A 26,698-nucleotide genomic window follows, 5' to 3' on the forward strand; every position below is an offset into this window, starting at 1 on the left:
TAAAATCATGTTATTCAGTATATCTCTGTTTTCATTTTCATTTTACCGTTTTGTTTGCAAAAATGACGTCCGAATTTTTGATAAACATTGCATCATGAAACATAAGAGCTTTATGTCGCATCCGCGAAAAACAACCGGCGGGCTAAAACAAAACAACACAGAGCCGCCACCGTGCGTTATTTATCCCGAAAGAGGGAAAGGAAACGCTCGAAGTAAACCTGGAAAAGACATGGTCTCGCGACCAAAGAGAGCAGGGATCGGGAGTTGGTTATGCGAAGGGAAGGTATTAGCACCCCTACGCATCCGTCGTACTCGACGGGATCCATGCTCAAAAAGATAGAACAAGGTTGCTAAAACTACTCACAAACATCACACACACACACTGGAAACAACACAGGTGGGGGAAGAGAGGAACGAGCTCGCTAGGATATCGCATCCTATGCCTACGTATCTCATATGGAATGAGAATCAGAGCTACCGTAGTTCGGCTCACGCACGCCAAACAAAACACACGCAGAACAGGAAAACATGGAAACCGAATGCCAATTGCTGGACTTACATCAGACTCCGAGCCAAACAAACCCACACTGGAAACCAAATGCCACTTGCTGGACTTATATCGGACTCCAAGCACACAACAATAGAGATAACAAACAACAAGTTACTAAGGAGTCTGGCACTCGAGCCTAGCAACTGTCAAGCAAACACATACAAAAAGAAAAAAGGTGCCCGGAGAGATCTCGTACGACCTCCTGCCTACGTACCTCATCTGGTATGAGGATCAGGGCAACGTAGTTCCCCTAAACAGGGGAGAAACTTTCTCCTAACCAGAGACTGGGAAATGACTAACTAAAAGGGAGACTGACTCGAGCCTAATAGTTATCATGCATTCCACAATGGTCATAGGTTAAGTTTTCTATCTAACTTGCACCGGCTGCAAGCTAATCCTAAACAGGCAAAGCAAGGCATGCAAGCATAATCAAAACAAAGCAAACATACACACGATTAGCACACACTATATACAGACAAAGTGGGCTCACACAAGGGCTAGGCTGTAAAAGCAAGCCAACTGTATCAGGTGATGTTGGCTCTTAACCCTAACATTGAGAGTTAGGGTGAAGCAGATGAAATAGGAAGTGAGGGGTGTGCCTCACAGCTCTTATCCCTGGCCAGGGAGAGCTTTAGACAAAGGAAGTGTGGGTTCAGAAAGTGGGGAACCCTTATACACTTATGACTGACTCAACGGAGATCTTGGGTTAATATCCACAATGCATCAACACCAGTTGTGTGAGCAGAGGGATGACTCAACTGAATAGCAGGAGATGGATTGCACATCTCTTGTATCTGCCAATTGCCTTATTCAAGGTCTTTTCCTGCTTGGCACAAAGATAAACATACACAAGCATTGCCTCTTAAGGAGGGCTTCAGACAGGTGCCTGACCAAGTAACAGGCCAGGTCTTCCAGACTACATGGAGTTAGTGAGTTATACCTCAATTGGTTAAGCAACCAAGCAACAGCAAAAGCAAGTTCACAATGAACTATAGCAACTAATGTACCTGAAAACAATCTAACTCAGTCAATACACAACTCAAAAAGTCAAACAGACAATTACAAGTTAACAGTTAACTGTACACAAGCAAACAAACAAGCAAGCTATGCATCAAGGCAAAGCTCAAGCTCAACTCAATGGAGCTAATCCACCTACAAAACAACTTAATGTTAACCAACATCAACCAAATATCAATCCAAATGAGCAAATGAATCAAACTCCTCAAGGCCATATGCTTCTTGTCCTGAAAACACAACTCAAACATGAGAAGCAAACCCCTAGGACAAGGCCTAGGGTCAAAGAGGGAGAAATAATTCAAAACAGAACATGAAAATTGGCACAAATCAAGTTCAATCAAATTAGAACAATGTCCAAGTGGTCTCACATTCATATCATACACCAATTTCATTTTATAAAGCAAATAGTGCAAAGCATGCAAGTTCAAAGCTCATTGGACCGAACAGAATGAATCAATCCACATCAACTCAAGAATAATTCAATAAATCCCAAGAAAAATCATGGCTAAACAGCACTCATAACATGATCATCATACCAAAATTCAAGTCATTTGGACAAGTATAAGCATGTCAATTAAATTCATCAAGTCAAGGTAGACATTAACAAGCTCAAAGGAAGCACAAATTGATACATCAACTTAAGGCAATACTAAAACAGAAATGACAAGTGATAAATGACTCAAACCAAAACCAAGACAAACTTCAATGTGTTAAGAATCAATGCACAAAATTCCAAGCTCATATGATAAAGCATAAGAATTTCACAAATCATGAAAGTTCAACACTCATCAAAAGTTCAAACATAGCAAGCCAGAAGAAAAAATCTCAAACAAATTGGAAATCAATCCTAAAATTCTACAAACAATCATGATTAATCCTAACATCCAGAAGTAACATCATGCAAAAATTCAGATCATTTGGCATTTATTTGGCATGGTAAATAAAATCAGCAAGTAGGACAAGAAATGGTGTGACATTTATTGTCACACCTCCATTAATCACATCATAACTCAACATCCAGAAATGCTAAAAATGCAAACTATATACCAAAATGTTCATTAGGATGTCTAGTTTACACATGTAAATTTTCAGCTTCATTGGATTAACCATCATCATTTCACAAAGGAAATAGCAAGCAAGGTGCAAGGTATGACATGCAAACATAAACCCTAGGCCAAAAATATTTTCAACCGTGCACAAATTCTGGAAAAATAACCATAAAATAGAAGACATCATGGAGATTATTGTGCAAAAAATTTCATGTCCATTGGATGAGTATTTTAGGAGTTATGAATTTTTTAATGAAGAGGAAAATTAAAAAATGCATGATGAAGCATGTGATCATGGATAAGTGAAATGAAATAATTCAGCAAGGCAAGTTGGAAAAGCACTCGCTCAGTATCGAACTGAGGAGTAATTTGAATCCAAGCGCGCCCAATGAAACTCACCGTTTCATTAAAGGTGACGTGGCAGCGCAAACCAGTATAGGCCAATCATTCAGCCGCGTGAGATTACATGCAACCAATGCCAGGCCATAAACATGAAAACACCATGCAATCACGCGCGAGAAAGATCAAAACAAGTTCTGGACATGGAAATCTTAGGGTTTATACGTGTTCTTCATCATTCATCAGCTCAAGAACACTTCATCACCAAAATTAACAAACCTTATATCATTGAAATCCTCTTCCAACGTACAACAACAATCTCAAATCAATTTATCCTAATTCTTCCTAGATTCAAAGTTTAGAAGAAAATCATTTTTATGCATCAATCTTCTAATCCATGTAACTACCTCATTTCTTGATGAAAATTAATGAAACAAATTACAGATTAACCTACATCCAAAGATCTACCACATGCATCCATTAATTTCATGAATTGTTAAGGTCGAAAACTGACCTTCAAGATGCAACAGTAGTGGAATCGTGCGAATTAGGCCTTGGCAAGGTGAAACAGCTGTTCTTCCAAGCTTAGATGAGTGAATGAATGAAGAATTAGAAGTTGATCGTGCTTGATCTAGTTGGAATCTTCACTTGCCATTGTTGAACGCATGCTTCAACAGTCCTTGGATTTGCTCGAAAACCTTGTGATCTTGCTTCTAATGACTTCAATTATGCATATGGATGAAGGATTGATCAAAGCAAAAGCAATGTTTATGCAGAAAAATGGAGAAAAGTTGAGAGAAGAAGTTGAAGAATTTTTGGATCTAGATCTTAATTTCACAATTCTGTTATGATTAGCAAGAAAACAGTTATGATTATGGTTATATATGTTCTGTTAAGCATGTTTGTTAATCATGATTAGGCCAAACCAAAGTAATTAGTGAAAATGCAAGTGTTATGCTAAATTGGCCAATTCACCCTTCACATGTGTATACCAATGTAACAGTGCAATTTCTGTCTCAATTCACTTGGAACTGATGTTTAGAGGCCAAGGCAAGTGAAATTAAGTGAATACAATGAATATTTTTCAAATTGCCTTTTTCCCTCCAATTTTCAAATGGAATTCACATGAAAAGTTCAATATTTTTGTGAGCAAAATGCATGAGTTATGATGTGTAATTTGGATAGTACATGACAAAAGAAGAATGTGGCAAAAAATCCCACTTTATTTGGCCTTTTGGTTCAAAAGTTATGCACTTTTGAAATTCAAATTTTCTTGACCATGATCGATCCATAACTTGCCAACCACACATGAGAAATTCATGTTCTTGGACTTTTTGGAAAGGTGAGAGCAAGATCTTCAACTTTCATGTTGGACAAAATTTCATTTGAAGCATTTTTGGACATGTAATCTTGAGGAGAAAACCTTTCCATTTTTGGCAATTTTGAATTACAAGTCACTTTCTATTTTTGGAAAGTTTTCACCTGACTTTATTTTCTTCATTGTTGATGTTTGAAATGTCAAATGAAACTTGTTTGGACATGAATGAAGTGTTTCTAACCCTCTCCCACCTCCAAATCCATCAGTTGACTTGTGGTTGACTTTTTAGATTGATAGGTGACTTTCAGCTTGACTGTTGAACTTGAGCCTCAATCTCCTGATGAACTGGCTCCAAAATGAAACCCTAGCTTCCATAAGCTCATTGAAACCATATGATGATCTCTCATCTCAATGAAGACCTCATCTCCTTAACAAGCCCTGATTGGCATAATTCAGATGATTAGGGTTGACCAGAGGTCAAAACCCTAATCCCAAGGAATCTGATCAAGCATAATGAACCTCTTGGTGTTGACAAGACCATGATGATGATGATGTACCATTTCAACCAAGATAATGATCAATCTCCTTGAGGAACCAAGAAACCCTAATTTGAAGCACAAACCCTTAGATGGTTAGTGATCAAACCATGAAACCCTCAAGCTTGCATCTTAACCTCTTTATCTTCTGATCAAGACTTAGGAGGATGACTTGCTTATTGTTGCCACATGATATGCAAATATGCAATGACTAATGACCTAAAAATGAAATGTAATATGCTAAGCTAGTCCCAAGAGAGGAGGGCAAATTTTGAGGTGTTACAGCTGCCCCTATTCAATCCACTGTGAACCTGTCGATATGAATAGCCTCGGCTTTCGGATGATCAGGGTGAAGAGTGATTGAATACCAAGAACAGACGAACAATTTGCACTCTGATGGGAAAATAATTAACAATGCCTGTCAGAATCGGCAAAGAAGTGATCTCGAAAGAAACATCCGCCTGGTACGGAGAACCATCGGCCTGAATACCGCTCGTCAGTCTGCATACTGAACATCAGAATATGAGAGCATCAACGCTGGTCTGAACATCGGGAGACTAGCCTGAACGCCAAGCACTGGCCTGAACGCCATTCTGGTCTGGATACCACTTCGGTCTGGATACCGCCTCGGTCTGGATACCGGAAAACTGGCCTGACTGCCGCAAGCTGCATTGATCTAATCGTCGGGAGCTTCTTCGATCTGGAAATCGGAATTGGCCGGAATGCCACTTCGGTCTGAATACCCGCCTCGGTCTGAACACCGGAAGATTGGCCTGGATGCCACAAGTACTTCAACCTGATTGTTGGAAACTTCTTCGATCTGGCAATCGGAAACTGGCCTGAGCGCCACAAGTTCTTCATCCTGATTGTTGAGAACTTCATCGATCTGGAAATCGGAAACTGGCCTGACTGCCACAAGTTCTTCATCCTGATTGTTGAGAACTTCTTCGATCTGGAAATCGGAAACTGGCCTGAGCGCCACATCGGTCTGGATACCGGGAAATTGGCCTGAACACCACTTCGGTCTGGATACCGGAAAATTGGCCTGAACACCACTTCGGTCTGGATACCAGAAAACTCCTCATGCCTATCAGCATCGGCAAAGATAACAAAACAGTGATAAGTGAGTCGGCACGCGTGCCAACGACCCACGCTGGGGATAACAAGCCACGAACTGGCTATTCTCTCTTCCACCCTAGCCAACGAACACTTTACGTTTAGCTGGGGATTATTTTTCCTTTTGGACCCCGAAACTTCTCTGATTAACATTCCCATCTCCGCCCGACAGAAATCCTTCCTCCAATATCGCACTACTGGGGAATTACTTTTGATCGAAATCACGATGCCAAAACTCCTTGGAGTAACACCTTCACCTTCGGGCGAAACCACCTCTCAAACAGTAACCACGGTCTGAGACTAGCTTATGCTTGCAATAATGATGCATGATCTTTTTCAGCGTAATGCTCCATAGACATGGAAATGCTACGCGGTTTATTATGCAATATGCTATGCTTATCTACATGATGAATGTATAACAAGTATCCCCCTCAAGGGACTCTTCTGGGGAGCTCGAAGCACTCTGCTGAGGAACTCGCCAACACTCCAATCTCCACCCTGCTGGGGAATAGCGCTGTTGCTGGGAAATAGGCCACCCTTGGTAGGGAAAACCTCCTCTGCACCCGATCCGCCTGGAGACTTCGCTGGGGTAAGAACCACCAACGCACTCTGTGGGGAAACAACGGTCTGACTAGCTGGGGATACAGCAATCCCAACTCTGCTTGGGGAAACCACCACCCACAGATACCTTCGCTGGGAAACAGCAACCTTCGGGCCTGGCTGCTGAGGAAACACCAATCTACGACCTGCTGGGGAGATAACCATCCCGACCCTGCTAGGGAAACCACAGACCTTGAATCTGCTGGGGAATTAGTCCTCCCGACTCTGCCTGGGGGAGATGAGGAAAGTCTGGTACTGACACCTGCCGACTCGTCGAGCTAGGGCATTCCATATCCAACTCCAATGTCAGCTTTCCAATTTTGAGAACTCCCAGACTCATCTGGACTTTTTTGATTCACCACCTTGTATTCTCGACTGCTCCGTGCTCGACGGGGAGCGAACTCCTGGGATTTATACAGACTTTTCAATCTTCAGACTTTGAAGAGTCTTCTTGATTAATTCCAAGGATCGTCGTGCGTCTCGCCGTCTCTTCCACCACTCTTCCATTCATTCGTCCCTGATTGGACTCCACGGGGATTCTTTCGCCAACAGCTTCCACATCACAACCTGCAAGTGAGTGAAAATATCTAACAGTACCTGCAAAAGAGATCGTTAGATAAAACCGTGCCCTAGGCGTGTCAAGATTTCAACATTTGGGTCACTCAACCTTCCGAATAAGATTTCAAGCTTCAATCTTATAAACATGCATTGGAAGGGACCTGTATGTCTTAAAATGCAAAGATTCTTTATCACAAACAATTGGATGTTTTTGCAATCAAAACGGTAATGAAAAACAAAAACAAGATTATTTGACTGAATATGCATTTTATTGATTGAAAAAGTGTGGCTCAAATTGAGCAATACACAGGGAAGCAATTCCTGAAAAGAGGTAATTGCGCACAAAGGAAAAATCTATCCTAATGGCAATGTGAAACCGCGATCTCATCGAGTTCCAACTCGGTTACACCCCATATATCCTCAGACTCTCCGTGCTTTCTGTCTTCTGAACAAGACGATTCCGATTGATCCCTGTCGGGTATTATCCATGTCATATCCATAGTGTAAACGATCATGCTGGACGCAGTTGTTCGTTTCACTCCCTCTTTTGCCTGGACCGCCCTTTCGGGTTTTCAGTCCACCGGGATACCCTTTTTTGCCCAAGTCGCCTTTTCAGGTTTTCGACTTGCCGGGTGTATAATTTTTTTCATTTTTATCCCTAATTTTTGCCCGAACCTTTTCATTTCATTTTTTTTTGGTTCGCCGGGATGCCCATTTTTGCCTGGACTATTTTATTCTTTTCGTCCAGCGGGTCTCTTTATACGAAGTATTTTTTAACTGCGTCCGCATTCACAGGGGATGGAAAATCCTCGCCATCCATGGTCGTTAACAACAAGGCTCCGTCATAGAAAACCTTCTTGACCACGAATGGACCTTCATAATTGGGTGTCCATTTGCCCCTTCGATCGTTTTGAGGAGGAAGGATCCTTTTCAGCACCATATCACCTACGTGATACACCTGAGGTCGTACCTTTCTGTCAAAAGCACGCTTCATCCGCTGCTGGTACAACTGCCCATGACAGATGGCTGCCAGCCTCTTTTCCTCAATCAGGCTCAACTCTTCATACCGGGTCCTTACCCATTCAGCCTCTTGCAATTTCACGTCCATCAGGACTCTCAGCGAGGGAATCTGGACCTCAACTGGTAGCACCGCTTCCATTCCATATACCAACGAGAAAGGCGTTGCCCCAGTAGATGTACGCACCGACGTTCGATACCCATGCAATGCAAACGACAACATCTCGTGCCAGTCTTTATAGATCACAACCATCTTTTGCACAATCTTCTTAATATTCTTGTTGGCTGCCTCAACCGCCCCATTCATCTTCGGACGATAAGGAGAAGAATTGTGATGCTCGATCTTGAATTCCCGGCACAGTTCTGCCATCATCTTATTGTTCAAATTAGAACCATTATCAGTAATGATTCTTTCGGGAACTCCATATCTGCAAATGATGTCTCTCTTCAGAAACCTGGCGACAACCTGCTTTGTCACATTTGTATAAGAGGCTGCCTCCACCCACTTGGTGAAGTAGTCAATAGCCACCAATATGAACCGATGCCCATTCGAAGCTGTAGGCTCAATCTTCCCAATCATATCAATGCCCCACATAGCGAACGGCCATGGAGACGACATCAAACTCAACGGGTTTGGAGGCACGTGCACCTTGTCAGCATAAATCTGGCATTTATGACACTTTCGCACGAAATTGAAACATTGGGCCTCCATTGTCATCCAATAATAACTTGCCCTCAGCAGCTTTTTCACCATTGCATTCCCACTGGCATGGGTATCGAACGATCCTTCGTGAACCTCTTTCATTAACTGGTTTGCTTCTTTATCATCAACACATCTGAGCAAGACCCAATCAAAATTCCTTTTGTACAGAACCCCATCCTTATTCAAGTAGAACACCATGGCCAACCTCCGCAGAGTCTTTCGGTCCTTCTTGGATGCTCCCTCAGGATACTCTTGGGTTTCCAGATAGCGCTTGATATCGTAATACCACGGCTTCTCATCGTCAGGCGCAGTGTCAACAGCAAACACATAAGCCGGTCTATCCAGACGTCCCACCTCAACACTGGGGAACTGATTCCACCACTGCACCTTAATCAAGGCAGCCAGAGTAGCCAAAGCATCCGCCAAAGGATTCTCTTCTCTGGGCACATGATGCATCTTCACCTTGGTGAAAAACGTCAACAATCTCCTCGTATAGTCCCGGTATGGAATTAAATGAGGCTGATGCGTATACCATTTTCCGTTAACTTGATTCACAACCAGAGCTGAATCTCCATATATGACAAGGTTCTTGATCCTCAAATCAATCGCCTCTTCAATCCCCAGAATGCAAGCTTCGTATTCAGCCACGTTGCTGGTGCACTCAAATGTTAGCCGGGCAGCAAAAGGAATGTGGGATCCTTTCGGCGTAACCAAAACAGCACCAACACCGCTACCATTCACGTTAACGGCCCCATCAAACATCAGAATCCATTCGGATTCAGGGTCAGGCCCCTCCTTCGGGATCGGTTTCTCACAATCTTTCGATTTGAGAAACATGATGTCCTCATCAGGGAATTCAAACTTCATCGGTTGATAATCCTCAATAGGTTGCTGGGCGAGGTAATCAGACAATACACTCCCCTTGATCGCCTTCTGAGAGGTATACTGTATATCATATTCAGTCAAAATCATTTGCCATCTCGCAACCCGTCCGGTCAATGCTGGCTTCTAAAAAATGTACTTGATTGGATCCATCTTGGAAATCAATAAAGTGGTATGAACCAGCATATACTGTCTTAGTCGGCGAGCAGCCCAGACCAAAGCACAGCAAGTTTTCTCGAGCAGTGAATATCTTGTTTCACAGTCGGTAAACTTTTTGCTAAGGTAGTATATGGCATGCTCTTTTCGACCAGACTCGTCATGCTGCCCCAATACACACCCCATAGACCCCTCGAGGACTGTCAAGTACAGAATTAACGGTCGTCCCTCCACAGGAGGCATCAGAATCGGAGGCTCCTGCAAATACTCTTTTATCTTTTCAAATGCCGCTTGGCAATCATCATTCCACCTGACCGTTTGATCTTTTCTTAACAACTTGAATATAGGTTCACACGTGGCTGTTAGATGAGATATGAACCGTGAAATGTAGTTCAATCTACCTAAGAAACCACGAACCTCCTTCTCTGTTCTCGGTTCAGGCATTTCTCTTATTGCTTTTACTTTCGCAGGATCCACCTCGATTCCTTTCTCACTTACAATAAACCCCAGCAATTTACCGAACCGCACTCCGAAAGTGCACTTGTTCGGATTCAACCTCAGTCTGAACTGTCTCAGCCGGTCGAACAACTTGGCCAGATCTACCAAATGCCCCTCTTCTGTCTGGGACTTTGCTATCATGTCATCAACATAGCATTCAATTTCATGATGAATCATATCATGAAACAAAGTCACCATGGCCCTCTGATAAGTAGCACCGGCGTTCTTGAGACCAAACGACATCACCTTGTAACAAAAAGTGCCCCATGGTGTAATGAACGTTGTTTTCTCCATATCATCTGGCGACATTTTGATTTGATTATAGCCAGAAAAGCCATCCATGAAGGAAAACACCGAGAATTGAGCCGTATTATCTACCAACACGTCAATGTGAGGTAACGGGAAATCATCCTTCGGACTAGCTCTATTCAAATCCCGGTAATCCACACACATTCTTACCTTCCCATCCTTCTTCGGCACGGGCACAATGTTCGCGACCCAAGGCGGATAATTAGTGACAGCAAGGAAACCAGCATCCCACTGCTTCTGCACTTCTTCCTTAATTTTCATTGCCATGTCAGGTCGAGTTATGCGCAACTTCTGCTTTACTGGAGGACAATCTGCTCTCAACGGTAGCTTGTGCACAACAATATCGCTATCCAACCCTGGCATATCTTGATAAGACCATGCAAAGATGTCGACATACTCTTTCAACAATGCCACCATTCTGCTCTTGACACTTTCCTCCAAAGCAGCCCCGATTTTTACCTCTTTCTTGACCTCGTCGGTACCCAGATTCACAATTTCTACCTGCTCCTCGTGCGGCTGAATCACCTTCTCCTCTTGTTTCAACAACCTGGCAAATTCCCCTGGCAGCTCACAATCTTCTTCGCCTTCTTCTTCGGCATGACAGATTGGATTGTTGAAGTCATATGAGGGTGTAACAGGATTGTTATCAATGAGATCCGGAGAAATATCGCATCTGCATGAATGTGGATTCAAGCATTGCTTTAGAACCAGAGCGAGACAAATTGCAAAGAAAAATGAAAACATTGCCATTTTTATTTTTGTTTTATTTTCTGCTTTTAAACTGCAAAAATAACTGAAAAACAGGGAACACCGCTTTTAATTGAAAAACATCCTTTTATTAATGATGCAAGACTTTTGCAAAATGAACATGAGGTGACCCTTACAATGAACCATTACGTGTCGGGCAACACGCATGGCTTTCATGCAAATAAAACTGAAAACAGGAAAATATTACTCTTCGAGCAGAGTGACCGTGATGATCTTTTCAGCCTTCCAGTTCTGGACTCCCATCCCTGGTGCGCACGGCTTTATCCACCGATCAATTTCAGAGTCACCATCAGCTTCATCACCCACCATACAGATGTGATCTGGATCCAGCATTCCAGCACTGGTGAATGTGACGGTCGGACGACGTCCTCTACCTTGTCCTGAGCCTCGGCCCGGCTGATAACCCACTCCAAAGCGGTCTTTCTTGGCGGCGATGTCCATCATCTTCCCCCAACCAGGAGCTTCCCCATTCTTCACCACCTCAGCGGCCTGCTTAAACGAAGAAATGGACGGTTTTTCCTCCTCTTTAGCAAAAAGAGCATTCTCTACCTTAACGGTTTCGAATGCTTGGCTAGGCGTCTCCCATATCTCACCGTCCATTTCCACGTATTTGAACGAAGACAGGTGGCTGACGAAGATATCCTCTTCTCCGCATACGGTGACGACCTGTCCATCCCAGATATATTTTAATTTCTGGTGCAAAGTCGACGTTACTGCCCCAACAGCATGGATCCATGGGCGACCCAACAGGCAACTGTATGCCGGCTGAATATCCATGACGTAGAATACAGACTTGAACACCTCAGGTCCGATCTTCACCGGGAGCTCCACTTCTCCAAACACCACCCGCTTCGATCCATCGAAGGCCCTTACTATCAGATCAGTAGGCGTCAGGATCAAACCTTCACAGTTCAGCTTTGCCAAGGCCTTCTTCGGCAACACATTTAATGAGGAGCCGGTATCAACCAGCACATGCGAAAGCACAACCCCTTTACATTCCATTGCAATGTGTAATGCCCGGTTATGATTTCTCCCATCCACAGTCAGATCCATATCGGTGAAACCCAGCCCATGGCTGGCATGAACATTAGACACCACCGTCTCCAGTTGATTGATTGTTATTTCCTGAGGAACATAGGCTCTCTTCAGAATTTTCAACAAAGCCTCTCTATGCCCCTCAGAGCTTAACAGCAAAGATAGAATCGATATCTTGGATGGAGTCTGCTGCAGATGGTCGACAAGCTTGTACTCTGACTTCTTGATGATTCTTAAGAATTCCTCTGCTTCAACATCAAGTTCTCTCTCCGACCCAACAGGCGCCGGTGTCACCACAGGAGTACCTTCGTTCACCACTTGTTTTCCTCTCGCCCTGGCTAAAGCCTCGGCCTTTTCTTTCTTTTATTTTTCTCCTTCTCCTCCCCTCAACGCATCAGGAGCAAACAGTCTTCCACTGCGAGTGAAACCACTAGGTCCGGCATTATCCACCTTTGAAACGGTGGTTTCACTAGCAGTCTGATCCTCTACCTTCTCTCCATTGCAATAAACCTTCCCACCATAATGCCACGGCACGACATCATCTTTGTCATAAGGAATCGGTCCAGGTACCGTGATAGTAACTGGAGCCGCTTCCGCCAGAGTTGACAAATCAACCGGGTCGAAGTAGATCGTTATGGTGGAGACATCCTCCTTCCCCATATCAGCCTTTTCAACCCGAATACTTCCTTCGTCCATCAGCCTTTGGACAGCCTCTCTCAAGAGTATACACCCACCAACAGTAACAATGCACGCAGCACAATCATCACCACAGCCCGGAAAGACCCCATTCAACAATAACTGCCGCTTGACCTCAGCCAACGGAGTCTTCAATTGATCAACATTCAACAGCCCGATTCTGTTCTCCTCAGAGATAGCATTCACCCCCCTTTGACCATGCGCGGGCATGGGATTAGCATTCACATTAGGAGACGGAGCAAAGTTGATTGCTTTTGAATCCACCAGGTCTTGGACTACATGCTTAAAAGCTTTGCAGTCCTCTATGGTATGCCCAGGAGCACCTGAATGGAATTCACACTTAGCATTTTCATCAAAATTGGCTGGCCTCTGATCAGGTCTCAAAGGTGCCAGAGTTCTTAACTGTACCAACCCCAAATCTCTCAGCTTCTTCAACAAGAAAGAATAGGTCACAGGTGGCCTATCGAAATGACGATCATTCATTCGCCCTCTGACCTGGTATCCATCCCTCTGTGGCCACTGCTGAAATGGTTGTCTTTGTTGTTGCGGTTGCTGCTGTTGCTGTTGTGCAGGCTGATTATCAGCAGGAATAGTTACCGCAGCAGTGTGCTGGTAGTAACGATCCCTACTTTGTCCCCTCTGAGTATACACTGCACTGGTATCACCCTCTTTCTTCCTCTGGCCGTTTCCGAAGGGCTTCTTCGAACCAGATGACGAAGCATTACCACCCTGGATTTTTCCGAGCTTCAACCAACTTTCTATCCTTTCACCAGCTACCACTATATCAGCAAAGTTTGTTACCGGGCAACCAACCATTCTCTCAGCAAATGCCCCCTGCAGGGTACCCATAAACAAGTCAGACATCTCTCTGTCCACCAATGGTGGTTGAACTCTGGCAGCCAACTCCCTCCATCTTTGAGCATACTCTTTAAACCCCTCGCTTGGCTTCTGAGACATACCCTGCAGCTGGGTACGACTAGGAGCCATGTCAGCATTGAATTGATACTGTTTAAAGAATGCGTCACCAAGATCCTGCCAGCTCTTAATATCAGAAGACTTCAGCTTGGTGTACCACTCCAAGGACCCTCCAGACAGACTGTCCTGGAAGAAGTACATCCACAGCTTCTGATCCATAGTGTATGCAGAGATCTTGCGGACGAAGGCTTGAAGATGAGTTTCCGGGCAGGAACTCCCATTGTATTTATCAAATGCGGGCGCTTTGAACTTCAGTGGGATCACAATCCCCTCAACCAGCCCCATGTTTGACATATTTACGACCCCGAGAGTGGCATAGCTTTCGAGAGCCCTGATCTTTTCAGCCAGCAACTGAATTTCTTTGTTGGGTGGCTGGACGCCATACTGCCCAAACGGCTCATTGTGCATAGAGAACTGATCAGCTTCCCTGTCTTCCTCTCTATCATCATCAACCCCGAAGAACGGAGGGAACAGACTGTCCTTCACATTGTTACCCATCTGACCGGGTCCACCACCTGTAGCAGCACCAAAACCACCAGCATTATTCACTACGCCCACAATCGTTCTCTTTCCACCATCTCTAGAGCCACCCAGACCCTGGTTGGAGATACCATCCAGGTTGACACCGCTGTTGGCAGCTGAAGCCCGCTCGAGCTTCTCAACTTTATCAGGCAGTGCTTTCTGACCAACTGCAAAACCTTGTATGATGTTGATCAGTTCGTTCATTTTATCCTTCAGCTCGAGAACATCTGCGTTTGGGAGATCCATCAGCCTTGGAGTGTTGCGTCTGGTAAAATATCTGTGAGGGCGTGTTGAGTGCAAAGGTACAACTCTACGAGCACTAGCAATGATTCCTGAAACAACCAAGCACGTTAGAACTGATACCTGCAAAATAAAAACAAGTTATTATGATCATGCATGAGTGCAGTGTCTATCCACATGAGGAACACTTTGTCTCTCGATCCTGGCTTCATCGAGACAGATAATAACCCGGCGGCAATATTCTGACATTCATCATTTGATTTCATCATACAGATCAGGGATATATGATTTAGCAAAAATACCACCCAACCACGTGTGTGCTGTGTGAGTGCATACAGGAAAGCAAATAAAGATTGAAGATCAATCATTAAATGAAAATAACCATCACATATCAAAATGCACAATAAGCGCCATAGTCATACATCAAGTTGATACAAATCAAATACAATTCCCCAGAATCAGAAAGGAAATACAAGCAAGTGAATTCCGTCAACATGCCTGACGGTAATCCAACACAAATGATAACAAGAGGCTACGCTGAAGAAGGCCCCACAGAAGGCTCTGCATCATCTACCATCCTAGCAAACTCTGCGGCGAACCTGAGCTCGGTGTTCTCCTGCTGTAATCTCCCCACCTCCTTCTGGTGAATCTTCATCTGCCTGAAGTAATGATCTCTCTCAGCAAGATAATGATCCCTCTCGGCGATATAATGATCTCTCTCAGCGATGATCTTCACATTCTCTGTTTCCTTAACCTTCAACTTTGCCTCCCACTCAGCGATGAGGACTCTGACTCTGTCTTCTCTCTGGTCCCTCACGAGGATTTGCCTTCTCTTCTCATCTTCAATGACCTTTGCAGCTCTGGCTAGCTTCTCCTTAGTGATGTCGTGCTCCTTTGACGACGACGCTAGGGCTTGGCTGATCTTCCCATAATAGGCAGTATCCATCTCAAAGCGCTTTGCTTCCATGGCATGTCGCTTATCCTGATCTTCCATCCTTACTCTGATTTCCTGATTAGCCATCTGAATCCGAGCAACACTCATCTCCAATTCAGCTTTCTCTGCAAGCAACTGATCTCTGGCTCTCTTCATCTTGAGGAATTCTTCCATACGGACAGAAGAACGCGGACCCTCAATCAAAGGACACCAAGGATCACCTCCCGGAAATGGTAGATGTGTGATCTCTATCCTCTTCCGAAGCCAATCATCAAATGAAGGGAAAGACCGGCTATTAACCTTGCCATAAGGAACCTTGCCCTTTCTCTGAATATCACGCCATTCATCCAACACTTGCCTCAACTTGGCCTGATTGCCCTCAATCGGGAAGTAGAAAGACTCCTGAATCTCTCGTCCGAGAGGAGGAACCTCCATAGCAAACCCCATCTGTCTCCTAAGAAGCGTCGGGTTGTAATTAATGCAACCCTGAACTCCTATGAGAGGCACATTGGGAAAACTCCCACAACTGTATATGAAATCTCGTCCTGCCATACCGTTATGAGTCCAAGCTATATCAGCGGCCCGCAAACCCATCAATCTAACTGACCACTTGACTGTAGGATCAAGAGCGACAAAAGCACCCTGGGAAGGCAAATACCCCATAAACCACTTGTATAATAGCTGAGCACAACACCGGATCAATCCCCCACGCCGCTTCTCGTTCCTGTTATGAATCGAGTAATAGACATCTCCAACCAGAGTAGGAATAGGGTTCCTCTGTATAAACAATCTGATGGCATTAATGTCCACAAAGCTCTTCTGATTAGGAAACAAGATGGTCCCATAAATGCTCGCAGCAATCAAGGCACAGACAGTCTTCCAACTACCCACAGCAGCATGTTCCTTGGCCTTAGCCTCCAAGAAACTCAAATGAAAACCGGGTAACTTCCCCTTCTCTTTCAGACTCCCTTTAATCACCTCCGGGCTCAAATAAAGAGCACAGGATATCTCAGCGATGTCAGGCTCCCTCTGAATGGCATAGAAAGGAATATGATCTCGGATCTGAATACCCAGGATGCTAGCATAGTCCTCCATCAAGGGTCCCAATAAGTAATCCGGGAAGACGAAACATCTCAAACCCGGGTCATAGAACTGGAGAAGAGTATGAATGACGCTCCTATCACTGTCTGTGAGCCTAAAAACCATCTTCATAATACCCCCATACATCTCACGAAACATCCCCACATGGTCGGGTGTGATCAATGCTATCATATCTCTCAACTCATCAATCTCTGGGTTGAAGAAGCTGTAGACAACATCGTCCTTCAAACCGGTCCTCATATCTGAGCAAGAAGTCTCAACCAGGATCTTGATCGAAAATGTCCCTGCATATGGATAAACATGTGTTAGATGCAGGTAAATGCAAGATGTGAATGATGCTGATGAATGAATGCAATGCATTGTGCCATCCTCCAAGTCATCTGAACATCTGTTGCACTGAGGCCCTGATCTCTGAACTGATCACAACCATCTGAAGGAATATGTAACCACAAATCCAACTCAAGGGTTCCGAAATAAACGGAACTGAAAGGTACATCACCATCATCATCAGACAATCTCTGCGCAGATAACCACAAGAACCTCTGAATCGGCCCGGGGAATCCTAAAATAAACGGATCCCCACTGATAAATAACACGGACAACACTCCGGCGTCTCAGAAACAAATGCCCTTAAATCTAACTTATAAATAGGACTCTGATCAACGGAACCAATAGTCACCATCAAAGTCACCAACAGAACATGCATCTGTAAGAATCACCCCGCCCCTCACAGGTGAATTCTAATCAGGTCATCCTAAGGCGGATAATAGTCTTGACAATCGGGCAAAGATACTCAACGGGTTTGCCCTTTCGGGTGTGCCGTTGCAGCTCCCTTAAGATCGTCTAAACCAAAGATCCGGGAAAGATCGGTCACCGAAGTCAATAGTTCAGATGAAGTAACTCAACCAAAATGGATACTCCACAAAGGAAAAGCTCCCTCAAAAGAACCTCGTCCGGCTTGTGGTACATCACGTTGCCAAAAACATGTTGACCTAACATGATGGAGGCAACATGAGACCACACTAATCCTAGGTGTATACTCGGGCCTGGGTTTTAGCCCCACTCAGAACACCCACCCCAAAACAGAGGAACCACCTGTACAGAGGATAGCAACATGATAGTATGATGCATGCAAATATTTATGCAAATATATACACAACAAAATAATAAATGCAATAAATGGAGCAACACAAGCAACCTAAACTATCCTAAAACGCTAGGAGGGACTCGCTTAGGGAAGATGGACCAGCAATAGGTCAACTTCTAAGGTCCCCAGCAGAGTCGCCAGCTGTCGCATCCGTGAAAAACAACCGGCGGGCTAAAACAAAACAACACAGAGCCGCCACCGTGCGTTATTTATCCCGAAAGAGGGAAAGGAAACGCTCGAAGTAAACCTGGAAAAGACATGGTCTCGCGACCAAAGAGAGATGGGATTGGGAGTCGGTTATGCGAAGGGAAGGTATTAGCACCCCTACGCATCCGTCGTACTCGACGGGATCCACGCTCAAAAAGATAGAACAAGGTTGCTAAAACTGCTCACAAACATCACACACACACACTGGAAACAACACAGGTGGGGGAAGAGAGGAACGGGCTCGCTAGGATATCGCATCCTATGCCTACGTATCTCATCTGGAATGAGAATCAGAGCTACCGTAGTTCGGCTCACGCACGCCAAACAAAACACACGCAGAACAGGCAAACATGGAAACCGAATGCCAATTGCTGGACTTACATCAGACTCCGAGCCAAACAAACCCACACTGGAAACCAAATGCCACTTGCTGGACTTATATCAGACTCCAAGCACACAACAATACAGATAACAAACAACAAGTTACTAAGGAGTCTGGCACTCGAGCCTAGCAACTGTCAAGCAAACACACACAAAAAGAAAAAAGGTGCCCGGAGAGATCTCGTACGACCTCCTGCCTACGTACCTCATCTGGTATGAGGATCAGGGCAACGTAGTTCCCCTGAACAGGGGAGAAACTTTCTCCTAACCAGAGACTGGGAAATGACTAACTAAAAGGGAGACTGACTCGAGCCTAATAGTTATCATGCATTCCACAATGGTCCTAGGTTGAGTTTTCTATCTAACTTGCACCGGCTGCAAGCTAATCCTAAACAGGCAAAGCAAGGCATGCAAGCATAATCAAAACAAAGCAAACATACATACAATTAGCACACACTATATACAGACAAAGTGGGCTCACACAAGGGCTAAGCTGCAAAAGCAAGCCAACTGTATCAGGTGATGTTGGCTCTTAACCCTAACATTGAGAGTTAGGGTGAAGCAGATGAAATAGGAAGTGAGGGGTGTGCCTCACAGCTCTTATCCCTGGCCAGGGAGAGCTTTAGACAAAGGAAGTGTGGGTTCAGAAAGTGGGGAACCCTTCTACACTTATGACTGACTCAACAGAGATCTTGGGTTAATATCCACAATGCATCAACACCAGTTGTGTGAGCAGAGGGATGACTCAACTGAATAGCAGGAGATGGATTGCACATCTCTTGTATCTGCCAATTGCCTTATTCAAGGTCTTTTCCTGCTTGGCACAAAGATAAACATACACAAGCATTGCCTCTTAAGGAGGGCTTCAGACAGGTGCCTGACCAAGTAACAGGCCAGGTCTTCCAGACTACATGGAGTTAGTGAGTTATACCTCAATTGGTTAAGCAACCAAGCAATAACAAAAGCAAGTTCACAATGAACTATAGCAACTAATGTACTTGAAAACAATCTAACTCAGTCAATACACAACTCAAAAAGTCAAACAGACAATTACAAGTTAACAGTTAACTGTACACAAGCAAACAAACAAGCAAGCTATGCATCAAGGCAAAGCTCAAGCTCAACTCAATGGAGCTAATCCACCTACAAAACAACTTAATGTTAACCAACATCAACCAAATATCAATCCAAATGAGCAAATGAATCAAACTCCTCAAGGCCATATGCTTCTTGTCCTGAAAACACAACTCAAACATGAGAAGCAAACCCCTAGGACAAGGCCTAGGGTCAAAGAGGGAGAAATAATTCAAAACAGAACATGAAAATTGGCACAAATCAAGTTCAATCAAATTAGAACAATGTCCAAGTGGTCTCACATTCATATCATACACCAATTTCATTTTATAAAGCAAATAGTGCAAAGCATGCAAGTTCAAAGCTCATTGGACCAAACAGAATGAATCAATCCACATCAACTCAAGAATAATTCAATAAATCCCAAGAAAACTCATGGCTAAACAGCACTCATAACATGATCATCATACCTAAATTCAAGTCATTTGGACAAGTATAAGCATGTCAATTAAATTCATCAAGTCAAGGTAGACATTAACAAGCTCAAAGGAAGCACAAATTGATACATCAACTTAAGGCAATACTAAAACAGAAATGACAAGTGATAAATGACTCAAACCAAAACCAAGACAAACTTCAATGTGTTAAGAATCAATGCACAAAATTCCAAGCTCATATGATAAAGCATAAGAATTTCACAAATCATGAAAGTTCAACACTCATCAAAAGTTCAAACATGGCAAGCCAGAAGAAAAAATCTCAAACAAATTGGAAATCAATCCTAAAATTCTACAAAACATCATGCTCAATCCTAACATCCAGAAGTAACATCATGCAAAAATTCAGATCATTTGGCATTTATTTGGCATCGGAAATAAAATCAGCAAGTAGGACAAGAAATGGTGTGACACACATTGTCACACCTCCATTAATCACATCATAACTCAACATCCAGAAATGCTAAAAATGCAAACTATATACCAAAATGTTCATTAGTATGTCTAGTTTACACATGTAAATTTTCAGCTTCATTGGATTAACCATCATCATTTCACAAAGGAAATAGAAAGCAAGGTGCAAGGTATGACATGCAAACATAAACCCTAGGCCAAAAATATTTTCAACCGTGCACAAATTCTGGAAAAATAACCATAAAATAGAAGACATCATGGAGATCATTGTGCAAAAAATTTCATGTCAATTGGATGAGTATTTTAGGAGTTATGAATTTTTTAATGAAGAGGAAAATTAAAAAATGCATGATGAAGCATGTGATCATGGATAAGTGAAATGAAATAATTCAGCAAGGCAAGTTGGAAAAGCACTCGCTCAGTATCGAACTGAGGAGTAATTTGAATCCAAGCGCGCCCAATGAAACTCACCGTTTCATTAAAGGTGACGTGGCAGCGCAAACCAGTATAGGCCAATCATTCAGCCACGTGAGATTACATGCAACCAATGCCAGGCCATAAACATGAAAACACCATGCAATCACGCGCGAGAAAGATCAAAACAAGTTCTGGACATGGAAATCTTAGGGTTTATACGTGTTCTTCATCATTCATCAGCTCAAGAACACTTCATCACCCAAATTAACAAACCTTATATCATTGAAATCCTCTTCCAACGTACAACAACAATCTCAAATCAATTTATCCTAATTCTTCCTAGATTCAAAGTTTCGAAGAAAATCATTTTTATGCATCAATCTTCTAATCCATGTAACTACCTCATTTCTTGATGAAAATTAACGAAACAAATTGCAGATTAACCCACATCCAAAGATCTACCACATGCATCCATTAATTTCATGAATTGTTAAGGTCGAAAACTGACCTTCAAGATGCAACAGTAGTGGAATCGTGCGAATTAGGCCTTGGCAAGGTGAAACAGCTGTTCTTCCAAGCTTAGATGAGTGAATGAATGAAGAATTAGAAGTTGATCATGCTTGATCTAGTTGGAATCTTCACTTGCCATTGTTGAACACATGCTTCAACAGTCCTTGGATTTGCTCGAAAACCTTGTGATCTTGCTTCTAATGACTTCAATTATGCATATGGATGAAGGATTGATCAAAGCAAAAGCAATGTTTATGCAGAAAAATGGAGAAAAGTTGAGAGAAGAAGTTGAAGAATTTTTGGATCTAGATCTCAATTTCACAATTCTGTTATGATTAGCAAGAAAACAGTTATGATTATGGTTATATATGTTCTGTTAAGCATGTTTGTTAATCATGATTAGGCCAAACCAAAGTAATTAGTGAAAATGCAAGTGTTATGCTAAATTGGCCAATTCACCCTTCACATGTGTATACCAATGTAACAGTGCAATTTCTGTCTCAATTCACTTGGAACTGATGTTTAGAGGCCAAGGCAAGTGAAATTAAGTGAATACAATGAATATTTTTCAAATTGCCTTTTTCCCTCCAATTTTCAAATGGAATTCACATGAAAAGTTCAATATTTTTGTGAGCAAAATGCATGAGTTATGATGTGTAATTTGGATAGTACATGACAAAAGAAGAATGTGGCAAAAAATCCCACTTCATTTGGCCTTTTGGTTCAAAAGTTATGCACTTTTGAAATTCAAATTTTCTTGACCATGATCGATCCATAACTTGCCAACCACACATGAGAAATTCATGTTCTTGGACGTTTTGGAAAGGTGAGAGCAAGATCTTCAACTTTAATGTTGGACAAAATTTCATTTGAAGCATTTTTGGACATGTAATCTTGAGGAGAAAACCTTTCCATTTTTGGCAATTTTGAATTACAAGTCACTTTCTATTTTTGGAAAGTTTTCACCTGACTTTATTTTCTTCATTGTTGATGTTTGAAATGTCAAATGAAACTTGTTTGGATATGAATGAAGTGTTTCTAACCCTCTCCCACCTCCAAATCCATCAGTTGACTTGTGGTTGACTTTTCAAACTAATAGGTGACTTTCAGCTTGACTGTTGAACTTGAGCCTCAATCTCCTGATGAACTGGCTCCAAAATGAAACCCTAGCTTCCATAAGCTCATTGAAACCATATGATGATCTCTCATCTCAATGAAGGCCTCATCTCCTTAACAAGCCCTGATTGGCATAATTCAGATGATTAGGGTTGACCAGAGGTCAAAACCCTAATCCCAAGGAATCTGATCAAGCATAATGAACCTCTTGGTGTTGACAAGACCATGATGATGATGATGTACCATTTCAACCAAGATAATGATCAATCTCCTTGAGGAACCAAGAAACCCTAATTTGAAGCACAAACCCTCAGATGGTTAGTGATCAAACCATGAAACCCTCAAGCTTGCATCTTAACCTCTTTATCTTCTGATCAAGACTTAGGAGGATGACTTGCTTATTGTTGCCACATGATATGCAAATATGCAATGACTAATGACCTAAAAATGAAATGTAATGTGCTAAGCTAGTCCCAAGAGAGGAGGGCAAATTTTGAGGTGTTACACTTTACAGGTACATGCTTAATAAACATTTAAAATTGCTGTAAATGTTAAGTGCTTTAGATCGTCTATTCAGAACAGGTACCCTCGGGGCATTTCCTTAAGGTTCCCAGCCGTTGATCGCGAATGTTTTCCCCCAACAGTCAAAGTTGGTATCTTATCCCTGCAGAGCTGATCAGAGCATTGGATTCTTCGATCCCCAGCAGGCTCTCACTGCTGTACCTCCCCAAGCGGTTGTTTCAGAATATACACTCCCTAGTAGAGTTGACAGTGCCAGACTATATATCCCCAGCGGAGTTGACAGTGCCAGACTGTATCTTCCCAGCAGAAGTGACTGCTCCTCAGGGTTCGATGCCAGATCGATGATCTCGACGCCAGATCCATGGTCTCTTTCCTTGAAGAAGAATCTCGGTTCTGTATCGGTGTTTGCTTCCCTTGCTAAGTCGTCTCTCTCGTAGATTATGGTTGCCAGAACCACTATCGCTTTCCCCAACAACAGGTTTTCAGTGCCGTTCTCTCCCCAGTCAGAGTCTCGGTATTTCGTCATTGTTAGAACACCGTGTGGCGGGTCATTTCCCCACAGAGTTCTTTGCGCTGTGCATCTCCAACAGCCTTGTTAGGGTGTCGCATTACGCGAAAAACCGGCGGGAAAACGAAAACAACAGAGCCGCCACCGTGCGTTATTTATCCCAAAAGAGGGAAAGGAAACGCTCGAAGTAAACCTGGAAAAGACATGGTCTCGCGACCAGAGAAAGATGGGATCGGGAGTCGGTTATGCAAAGGGAAGGTATTAGCACCCCTACGCATCCGTCGTACTCGACGGGATCCACGCTCAGAAAGAATAGAAGAAGGGTTGCTAAAAACTGCTCACAAACTACACAAGGCTGGAAGGAAACACAGAAAAACGGAAGAAACGGGACTCGGCAGGATATCGCATCCTGGGCCTACGTAGTCTGTCAGACACAGACATCAGAGTCGACGTAGTTCGGGACCGGGGAAACATGCTCGCTAGGATGTCGCATCCTATGCATACGTATCTTCTCTGACCGGAGAAGAATCAGAGCACTCGTAGCTCAGCTAACGCACGCCAAACAAAACACAAACAAGCAACCGACTGCCAATCACTGGACTTACGTCAGACTCCAAACACACACAAAGGGGTTGAAAAAGAAAAAGGGCGCCCGGAGAGATCAGCTCATCTCCTGCCTACGTACCTCATCTGGTATGAGGATCAGGGCGACGTAGTTCCCCTAAATAGGGGAGAAACTTCTATCCTAACCAGAGACTGGGAAATGACAAACTAGAAGGGAGCCTGACTCGAGCCTAATAGTTATCATGTAATCCACAATGGTCCTAGGTTGAGGTTTCTATCCTAACTTGCACAGGAAGCAAGCTATCCTAAGCAGCACAATCAAACAAACAAGCACAAAAAAGCAAGCACACACACACTATATGCAAACAATTGGGCTCATACAAGGTTAGGCTGCAGAAACAAGCCAACTGGAATAGGGTGTGGTTAGCTCTTAACCCTAACATTGAGAGTTAGGGTGAAGCAGATGAAATGGGAAGTGAGGGTAAGACCTCACAGCTTTTATCCCTGGCCTGGGAGAGCTTGACTCAAATAGAAAGTGTGGGAGTTCAGAATGTAGGAACTCTTCTCCACAGATGACTGACACAACAAGATCTTGGGTTCTTATTCACAATGCATCAACACATGGTGTGTGAGCAAAGTGAATGACACACTGAATAGCAGGGGATGGATTGCACATCCCTTTTATCTACCAATTGCCTCTTAAGAGGTCTTTACTTGCTTGGCACAAAATTAAACATCCACAAACATTGCCTCTTAAGGAGGGCTTCAAACAGGTGCCTGCCCACATAACAGGACAGGTCTTCCAGACTACATGAAGTCAAGGGATTATACCTCAGTGGTAAGCAAACCACAAGCTAGCAAAGCAAATTTCAAGTGAACTTAAAGCAACTTAAGTACCTTGAAAATAACTAAACCAATCAGTTCAACTGTACAAACAAACAATCAACAGTTAATATCACACAGACAGACAAATCCAATCAGGCAACAATGGTGCAAGGCATTGGGCAAACACAAATGAATTGTCCTCAAAGCCCTACAAAACACACAATGTTAGCGAATAACAACAAATGATCAAGCTCAAATGAAGGAGCCACTCCAATCATGGAAATGTATACTTGAACCTGAAATCACAACTCAAATGGTAAGTCCAAACCACTAGGTCAAAGCCTAGGGTCAAAAGAGGATCAAAAAGTCAAAATAGAACCTCAAACTTAACACAAAGCATGCTTAATCACTCAAGAACAAACTACAAAAAGGACCAACTCATAATCATCATGCAAGTTCATTTCATGTGCAAGATAAATCAAAGACCAATTCAAGGCATCCAAATGATCAACATGAATGAAAATTCTCAATCAAAACAGAAATGGTTCAAATAATTTTGGAAAAATTCATGAATAATCAAGACATCCACAACATCTATCACACAAAAAATCAGAAGCATTGGAGATCATTTGGCATGGCAATCACATTGTACAAGTCAGACAACCAAATGTGTGACACAAATTGTCACACCAAGTTAACACAAGCATAAAACAGAATTGGTACATGAGAAAAATGTCAAACCAAAGCCAAAATGTCCATCAATATGTCTAGAATCAACATGCAAAATTTCAAAGCCATTGGATTATTTTTGAGCATTTTATGATGGAAAGAACAAGGCAATATCACACATGCATATGTATTCAATCATCCTAGAACAAATTATTTTTCCAGCCAGGAACAACTTGCAAATTCATGCTCATAAAGAACTAGACATAATAAGGAGCATTTTGAAAAAAATTGGGATGAAATTGGATCAATTTTCAATTTGTTATGATTTTTCTAAGTTGAGGAAAAAATTTGACATCAAATGAACCAAGCATGGCCAAATATGGAGGGAAACATGGAAAATGGAAAGCAATTCGAAAATTTCGCTCGCTCAGTATCGAACCCTTGCCACATTTGAATTTGGCGCCCAACCTAAAACGACAGCGTTTTGACCTAAGCCCTAGCGCTGGAAACAATTCCCAGAATTCGTAGCTAAACATGAACAGTGGTAGCAAAACCGTAGCAAATTCATAGCCAATTCTGGAAAACGCATGATCTTCATAGGTTGAAGATGAAGATTGCACGGTGTTCATAAGCAAATTCCAGAAAATCCAAAAAACGTCCAGAAATTAAAAAAACTAACACCAAACGATTTTTCATTTCATGCTCATGCAAGATCAAGCAACAATTTACGCTAAAACATCATGCACTGCTCAGATCGAAGAAAATACAAAATGACATCAAACTTTCAATCATGCATAACTTCATGTATAATGCACCATTTCACTCAAATTTTATACCAGAATCATCACCAATCAAAGATCTACATGAATATCATAATGAATTGGAGAATAATTGAACTCGAAACCTGACCTCTTTGAAGAACAGAACC

General features: G+C 42.9%; 1 pseudogene; it reads right to left on the reverse strand.

The window, feature by feature from the left end:
• LOC127082651 (putative pectinesterase 10) overlaps positions 1-14,620 on the reverse strand; it is an 82,806-nt pseudogene extending 68,186 nt beyond the window's left edge.
• Between the last annotated feature and the right edge of the window lie 12,078 nt (positions 14,621-26,698).

This window comes from Lathyrus oleraceus, chromosome 5 (assembly GCF_024323335.1).
Source record: "Lathyrus oleraceus cultivar Zhongwan6 chromosome 5, CAAS_Psat_ZW6_1.0, whole genome shotgun sequence".
Taxonomy (NCBI): Eukaryota; Viridiplantae; Streptophyta; class Magnoliopsida; order Fabales; family Fabaceae; genus Lathyrus; species Lathyrus oleraceus.